Source organism: Otolemur garnettii, unplaced genomic scaffold (assembly GCF_000181295.1).
Source record: "Otolemur garnettii isolate 467f Iridium unplaced genomic scaffold, OtoGar3 scaffold00032, whole genome shotgun sequence".
Taxonomy (NCBI): Eukaryota; Metazoa; Chordata; class Mammalia; order Primates; family Galagidae; genus Otolemur; species Otolemur garnettii.
In genome coordinates this window covers 5,202,090-5,211,073 of record NW_003852427.1, presented here as the reverse complement: position 1 = coordinate 5,211,073, position 8,984 = coordinate 5,202,090, and the positions used below count along the sequence as shown (strand labels likewise).

The 8,984-nt window shown below is 33.5% G+C and overlaps 1 non-coding gene across 1 annotated transcript; it reads left to right on the top strand.

Moving 5' to 3' along the window:
* Window positions 1-8,738: 8,738 nt before the first annotated feature.
* On the top strand, window positions 8,739-8,845 carry LOC111725173. Its single transcript, XR_002773303.1, has one exon. It is a non-coding gene; the product is annotated as a U6 spliceosomal RNA (small nuclear RNA).
* The last annotated feature ends 139 nt before the right edge of the window (window positions 8,846-8,984 follow it).

Below are 8,984 nucleotides of genomic sequence, written 5' to 3'. Positions count from 1 at the left end.
TCAGATGCCCATCTGACGGTTTGGGGGCAGCCAACCAGTTCCCTCCCTGCCTCTAAACAGTTTCGCCTCTACAGGCTTGGAAGGCATTTCTAGTGAAGGCAGTTGCACAACTTCCCTTGGTAATTCCACCTATCGTAAAGTCACCCTGCTAGGAAGTTTCTGCCCACCTGTAACCTGCATCCCTTTTGTTATATTTAACCCTGTTTTCTCCATTTTACTTACTAGAAGAGAAGATATTGTTGCCCCATCCCATCTTTTCCTTCATAAGCATTACTTTACTACAACATAAAAGGTTTAATAACATACCCTATGGCCCAGGCTACCTTTAATTACTTGTGCTGCAAGACACATTTTCAACTCTTTTTTGAGAGGCAGATGGATCTTTTAAGATTCACTTAAAACACTTTAATATGGATAATAGGCAAATAACAAAAAGCTTCCTCTCCATCTTTTGTTCATTCTTTCAATATTTATTCAGCAGCAAGTCTGCACCAGGTAGGTGCAAAATGCTGAGGACCCAGTGATGCCAGGGACCCAGCCATTTTTTTAAGGATCTCATGTTCTCCCCAAGAAGACAGGCAAAAAACTGAACTGCACTGTGGGACCTTCCTTCCAAAATGGCCTCTGGCCAGAGGCTTCCAGCAAGCCTCTTCTTGCTTCTCAGGAAAATACCTCAGCAAATCCAGACAAATATGAAGACTTACATAACAAGGTGAACAAACACTGCCAGACAACCTAATACCAGGATGTGGAAGAACCTGACAATACTTATAAGGCAAATGAAGCTGGATTAAGAACAATCTATCAAGCACATGTATGACGTATGCCAAGTTATCCTCTCTAAAGAGAAACTGCTTTGCAGAAATAGATACAGAGGGATGTTTTAATTCCCTCTTTGCCAATACCTGGCTCAGACACCCAGGATCTTGGCAAACCAGGGAATGGAGTAAATAGTCATCACCACCATTGTTGGTTCAGCTTCAAACCAAAGAATAGCTCCCTGGTCATCCTCCTCCTTTCCCCAGCGTCATCTCTCATACCCAGGAATTGCCTTAAAATGAGAGAAACAACTGGATAGATGAATGGGATGGTGAAAACACAATGCTTTCTGCAGATAAGAAAGTGTAGTGCCTGGAACAGTCGCAGTAATAACTGTGAAGACAGTGCAACATGCTGACTATAATTTTTCCTATGACATAGCAGGTCGCAGCCCCAGAGAACTGGGACGGTGGTTGCAGAGAGATGCTACCTCAGTGGAGCAAGCATACACAAAGCCTTCTGGCAACTGGCAATTGAACATTACTGTAGGTTTAAAAAGGTGACTCAATCTTCAGATGAGTCTACAGACAGATGGAGGATCCAAGGCCAATACACTCAGCCTGCCTGCCAAACTACACTGGGAACTAACACGTTTCTCCCTTCTCACGGAGGAGAAAAGAGCGGCCAGGACAGCAGGAAGGCCTCTTAGAGCACTGAAAGTCCCTTGGTGACACAGATGAGGAATATCATTGTGAAAATGGGGCTCTGCAGGATCTGAAGGCTTTTTCAAGAAATTTATCAGTAAGCATGAAAACATAAATTTCATGATAAAAGGAATAAACTTATGAGAAAACGGGTTTAAAAGATAACAGAATGAGAGAAGAGAGGAAGAGAAAGAGAGAAGGAAACAAAAATGCAGGGTCAGAATTCACCTGCACGTTGGGATGTCAGAGAAGAGCAGATTTGTTGCTGCTGAACACTGAGTAGAGGATGTGAGAGAGAAACGGAAGCTTTCCAAAATGCATACACGAGGCACAGAAAGGGAAAATGGCAAGAGAGAATACAGACCATGCAGAAGACAGAAAATAGAGAACCAACGTGTATGAAGCTGTGCTAGTCATTCGCAAGGTGCCAGAGACCTAAAAGAGTCTTCAAAAGAGTTCCAAGAATTTCTAAAATACAGACCAATATAAATGCTATGAAAGTTGAAAGTAATGACAAAGCTCTTCTTATCTGAATAAAGACCTAATAGCCTCAGTTTATAGGCAGTGTTTATGAACTATACAGATCTTTTAAAGAAGTCTTACATTTATCTATGGGCACAAATAAACAGATACACATGGACACAGAAAAACAGGTTACATACAGTGGACTAAATACCATTAGGTTCAGAACACTAAATTCCAGAAGAAAGTAGGGCAAGAGCTGTAGTTTGTTGGCTGGTGGTGGGGGTGGGGGGTATTTTGGCATTGTTTTATTTTTTTCAGCAAGAGAGTTTTAAGTGGAAAAATTTATGACACAGAAAATATCTAAGTTCTGCACGTTGAATGCAATGAACATTTTCAGGCATGTTTTCAGGACTCAGAAAATTTGCAAGTTCATAAAAAAGTTACTTAAGAGATGTGAAAGAAAGTTTGATGTTACACAATAAAATCAATTAAAATAGAAGTCTAAATATTCACAAATTGCCTTTGAATATTTTTTATTTATTTTACATAACTGTAACTTTGTACCCTTTGACCTATACTTAAAATTTTTCAATCCCCCCCCCCACCTTGGTTATCCCTGATCTGCTCTCTGTATCTAAGTTTTTGACTTTATTTTGATATATTCCATGAGAGATCATGAAGTATTTTTCTTTCTATGTCTGCCTTATTTCACTTAGGATAATATCCTCTAGGTCAGTGGTTCTCAACCTTCCTAAGGCTGCGGCCCTTTGATACAGTTCCTGTGGGTCGCAGCCCATAGGTTGAGAACCGCTATTCTAGGTTCATCCATGCTGTCACATACAGCAGGGTCTTTTTTAAGGTTAAATAATATTTCACTGTGTGTATGTATGTGTATCACATATTCTTTATCCACTCATCCACTGATGGACACTTAGGTTATTTCCGTGTCTTGGCCATTATGAGTGATGCTGCAATGAGTGATGCTACAATGGACATCAATGTGCAGATATCTCTACAAAGTGCTGATTTCATTTATTTTTAATATAAACTCAGAAAAGGGGGTTCTGTTCCGTAGTAGTTTTATTTTTAATTTTTTGAGTAAGCTCCATTGTGTTTTCCATAATGGCTGCACCAATTTACATTGCTCCCCACAGTGTACCAGGGCTCCATTTTTTCCATACCCTCACTAACACTTATCTCTTGTCTTTTTGGTAATAGCTATGTCAACAATGTGAAGTGATATCTCATTGTGATTTCAGTTTGCATTTCCCTGATGATTAACTGTGTACTTTTCCATATACATAATAGCCATGTTTATGTTTTCTTTGGATAACTGTTCAGGTTGTTCACCCATTTTTTGACAGATTATCATTTTATTTTTTGCTATTGAGATGTGTTAGCTCCTTTCATGTCCCCTTATTAGACATATGTTTCATGAATGTTTTCTCCCAATCTAGAGGCTGCCTAACATTGTGTTGATTGTTTCCTTTGCTGTACAAAACCTTTTTAGTTTGATGTAACCCCATTTGTTTATATTTGCTTTTGTTGCCTGAGCTTTTGATATGATATCCAAAAAATCATTGCCTAGGCTAATGTCAAGGAACTTTTTACCTATACATTTTTCTAGTAACTTTACAGTTTCAGATATTATGTTTCAGCCTTTCATCCATTTTGAGTTTATTTTTATGTCTGATGTAAGATAGAGGTTCAAATTAATTTATTTGCATATAAATATATAATTTTCCCAGCACCATTTGTTGAAGAGACTATCCTTTTTTCCCTTGTGTCTTCTTGGTGACTGTGTCAAAAATTAGATGACTGTGCATGCTTAGGTTTATTCTAGGCTCTCTGTTCTGTTCCATTGGTCTTTGTATCTGTTTTTGTGCTAGCACCATACTGTTTTGATTACTATAGCTTTGTAATATAACTTGAAACCAAGAAATGCAGTGCTTCTTTATCTTCCTTAAGATTGCTTTGGATGTTTGAGAACATTTTTGCTTTTATCTGAGTCTTAGAATTGTTTTTCCTATTTCTGAGGTAAATGCCATTGAACATTTAATAGAAAGTGTACTGAATATGTATTTTACTTTGAGAGGTATAGACATTTTAACAACAGTAATTCTTTCAATCCATGAACATAAGATATTTTAGCATTTATCTGTATCTTTTTTAGTTTTTCTCACTGATAGTTTATAGCTTTCAGTGTATAAATCTTTAACCTTCTTGGTTAAATTTATTCCTTAGTATTTTATTCTTTTTGATGGTATTGTAAATGGGATTTTTAAATTTCTTTTCCAGATGGGTTGTTATTAATATAAATATATGCAACTGATTTTTATTTTTATATGTTGATTTCGTATCTTTTTAAATTTTTATTTAAATAAAATGTAAAAATTAGCCCCAATAAAGAACATACATATTCTGTTTTATAACCTAATATAGATATTTATAATATATAATATAATTTAGCAAATTTAAAATTCTATTTGCTAAAATTTAGATTTAATAGTTCAAATTACAATAACTAAGACCAGAGAGAACAGGAATAAGAAGGAAGAAGACGACCAAAGCTCTTAATATTTAAAGCTCATAATTTTAAATAACTTTAATAATTTTAAATAATTTTTGCTCATAATGCAAAGCTCGTAATTTTTAAATATTTACTTAGGAGGGATTAATAGGCTATTTTTTCACTTTTGTTTGAATCTTACAAATATTAAAATTGATTTAAAATAGGTAAGCTTGGTCTAAAAAGAGTTTTAAAAAGTTAAAAGTTTAAAAAAGTATATATAGTCTCAAAAACACTGGAGAAAATAAAAATAAAATATAATCCCTATGTTTAAAAAAAAGAAAATTTGGAAGGAACTTAAGCAAAAGAAAAATTATTATTTAACCTATAAATTTTTATAATAATTTACATAAATAACTTCCAATAACAAATATGAATGAATTTAATCTTGATTAAAAGAAGAATAATTTTTGGCTAAAAACTAATGTCATTACATATCATACCTAAAATAAAAGGAAAATAATTAAATAGTAAAAGAATAACTTTCACTTGGGATAATACTGTTGAATAAATAACCAACAAAACTCTTGCCAGAGACATCTAGGAAAACTCAATAATGTGTAAATAATTTCTTTTGAGTATATTGCAGAGCCCTTAAGAAATACCTTCAAGAGCATAGAAATAAAGAAGTATGAAAAGCCAGGATGACCAACGTGGGAGCTTACACTGTAGTATGGGCAGGGCTTGATCTCTGATCTGGGAAGTGTAAATGCTGGAACTTTAGTATGTATACAGATCGGACACAGGCTTCAAGTGAATATAAGGCAAAAAGTTAGAACTTAGATTACTGCAAGCTAATACATAGCTTTTTGAAAGTAGATTGGAGAATACTCAGGGATCTAAAAGTAGACTTGCCGTTAGACCCTATAATTCCTCTAGTGAGTGTATATCAAAAGACCAAAAAAAAAAAAATTTACAACAAAGATAATTGCACCAGATTGTTCACTGAAGCTCAATTCATAATTGCCAAGTCATGGAAGAAGCCCAAGTGCCCGTCAACTGATGAATGGATTAATAAATTGCAGTATATGTATACCTGGAATATTATGCAACCTTAGAAAAGATGGAGACTTTACCTCTTTTATGTTTACATGGATGGAACTGGAACATATTCTTCTTAGTAAAGTATCTCAAAAATGGAATAAAAAGTATCCAATGTACTCAGTACTATTATGAAACCAGTTTATAATCACTCACACTTTCATAAAAAAGATAAATCACAACTATAGCCCAAGATGAAGAAGGGAAGAGGAGGGGGATGGGAGTGGGGGGGCTTCTATGGAAGGAGGGTAAAATGGTCAGACCATTCCTATGGTTCATATTTCAAGGGTGCATGTCAAACCTATATTAAGTATAAAGTATATATGTCTTAACACAATAATTAAGTAAATGAGATGAAGGCTATATTAACTAGTTTGATGTAAGCATTCCTAATTATGTATAAAATCAGCACATTGTGCCCTATAAAGGGCATTGATGTATACATGATCTATGTGTTTATGAATTAATAAAAAAATGTTTAAAATTACTGCATTTATCTCAGGCCTTAAATGGCAACACCCTTATTGAAAGAATGAACTAAGCAAAAAGTTTACTCACTGTGTCATAGGAGAACAAGGAAGCTTACCTTTCTTGGCCTGGGCTCATGATATGAAAGAAAATAATCTCCCCTCAGAATTCTTATCTTAGATCTTCATTCACATGGATTTGGAGTTCAGATTTACTCTACTTGTATGATCTCAGATCTTCCTTACCAAGAATTCAACTGAAAAAAATATGTGTATTAATAGATAATAGCCCTGGAACATTAAGTGGAAGAAAATGCAAAAAGCACACAATCTCCACACAATTCCCATAGGTTAAGCTCTAACAAATATAAAGTCACAAAACAAAATCATAGAACACATGATTACACTATTATGGAAAAATCCACTAGACAAAATAAATTATACTCCTATTATAAAACTATATAAGAAATATTCTTAAATATTAATATTTAAAATAAAGGAAGACACTACAAAAATCTGTAGATTTCAGAGAGATCCACATAGAATCGGAAAAGTTTTAAATAGACATTGAAATTAAAAACTAAATGGATAGGTTTAAGTGACTAAACATAGTGAAAGAGAGGCTTACTGAACTTTCAGTTAAATTTGAAAAATTAACTATATGTAGCATAGAAAAGCAAAGAGATGTAAAATATTAAAGGAGGTTGAGAAATGTGTGATGCAAAGAGAAGACTGTCATAATTTTTAAATACATAAAAGGAATGAGGCGAGAAATATTCAAGAGACAATGAAAGATAAATTTCTAGAACTAGTGAAGAAATTAATTATTCAGATCCAGGAAGCACAGATTTAAGAACTCCTAAGAAAATAAACAACAAATATCCCTGACTAGACAAATCATAATACAACTTCAGGGCACGAAAGACAGAAAGAAAATCTTTAGCTACCATAGGAAAACTATAACCCAATTTTAGCCCAAGAATAGGGGGAAATGGGAGAGGGAGGGGAGGGGAGGGGAAGGATGGAAGGAGGGTGACTGGTGGGATCACCCCTATGATTTATCCTATAAGGGTACATGTGAATCCTTCTAAATGTAGAATATAAATGTCTTAATACAACAACTAAGAAAATGATATGAAGGCTATGCTAACCAACTGGATGAAAGTATTTAAAACTGTATATAGAAACAACACACTGACCCCCTGAGAGTATTAATGTACACAGCTATGATTCATTTAAAATAATACATAAATAAATAAATAAATATTTAAAAATGAAATAAATCAGAGAGAAATGACAAGTAACTTGCAAGGAATGACAATTAGGTGTCTCAGTGGCAAACTGTTAAGTACAGAAAGAAAATAAAATTATATATAAAATGTTAAGTTCTAAAATTATATATAACTTAAAATGTTCTATCTAGCTAAATTTTTATTTATAACTGAGACCAAAACTAAAAAGGTATCTTCAAGCAAGACCAAGGGAATTTACCACCCAGACATTATTTCTAGGAGATTTACTAAAGGAACTATTTTAGGAATTAAGAAAAAAAAATCAAGAGCAAAGTAAGAGAAAAGAAGGAAGTACGAGTAAAAGAATGGCAAAAATGTGGGTAAAACATTAAGGTTTAGAAAGGTAACACTAATATACTGAATAAGAACAGCATTGAAGATGGCAGTTACAATTTTAAAAGCTTTCTAAAATCCTGTTACTATTCTGAAAGCAAGCAGAAAGATTGAACAATTTTAGATGTTATCAAGCCAATTATGCTTTAAAATGTCAAAGGTGACCATTTCCAGATAAACAATGAAAAAAAAAAGAGGAATAATGAAAATTAATCAATACAATACAAAGTAGAAAAGAAAAAAGAGTATAGTATAGATAAAGCACATAATAAAAATAAAGGAAATAAATTCAAATGTACGAACAACCAGGATAAACATAAATAAAATAAATTAATTATTTAAAAGACAAATATCAGGTTGGTTAAGAAAAATACCCAATTATATACTGTCAGAAGAAATATACCCCAAAACATAGTGACCCACACATCTTCAAAGTAAATGGGAAAAAAAAATACACCAAGCAAAAATTATTTTTCAAGAACTGGTATAGTTAGATTAATACCAGACATAATAAAAATTAAGGAAAGAGCATTATTAGTAATAAAGATTTCTCAGTAATAATAAAAGGAATAATTCTTTGAGAAAGATGATACAAATTATGAATTTTTTTGTACCTAAGGCATAGCCTCAATTATATACAGAAAAAAAGGCAGAATTCAAGGAGAAATTGACAATTCTGTCATCAGAGACAGAGATTTTTAACATACCTCATTTTGTTATTAATAGGTCAGGCAGATGAAAAATACTAAGTAAATGGAAGATTGGAAAGTATAACTAGCCAGCTTAATTTAGTAGGTGTATGAGTAGAGAACCCTATCCAATCACTAGCAATTACAAATTATTCTCAAGTTCATGTAGAACAATTGCAAAAACTGACTACTTATCAGAACACAAAGCTAAGCTCAACAAAGACCCTTAATTTGTCACATAGGTCACATTCCCTGACCTCAATTAGAGGTCAATTAGAAATCAACAAAAGAAACCTTGAAACATACTTTAAATAGCATTTAAATATGGAATCATAATGAGAACTTTAAACTATTTAAAATTGGATGATAATTATAACACTACCTTTCAAAACTTTGGCATGCATTTAAAGTGGTATCTAGTGCTCGGCTCAGCAGCACATATACTAAAATTGGAATGATACAGAGAAGATTAGCATGGCCCCCACACAAGGATGATACGCAAATTTGTGAAGAGTTCCATATTTTAAAAAATAAATAAAATAAAGTCCTATCAAAAGAAAAAAGTAGGCTCGGTGCCTGTGACTCAAGTGACTAAGGTGCCAGCCACATACACCCATAAGGTGGTGGGTTCAAATTCAGTCTGGGCCCACCAAAACAACAATGAC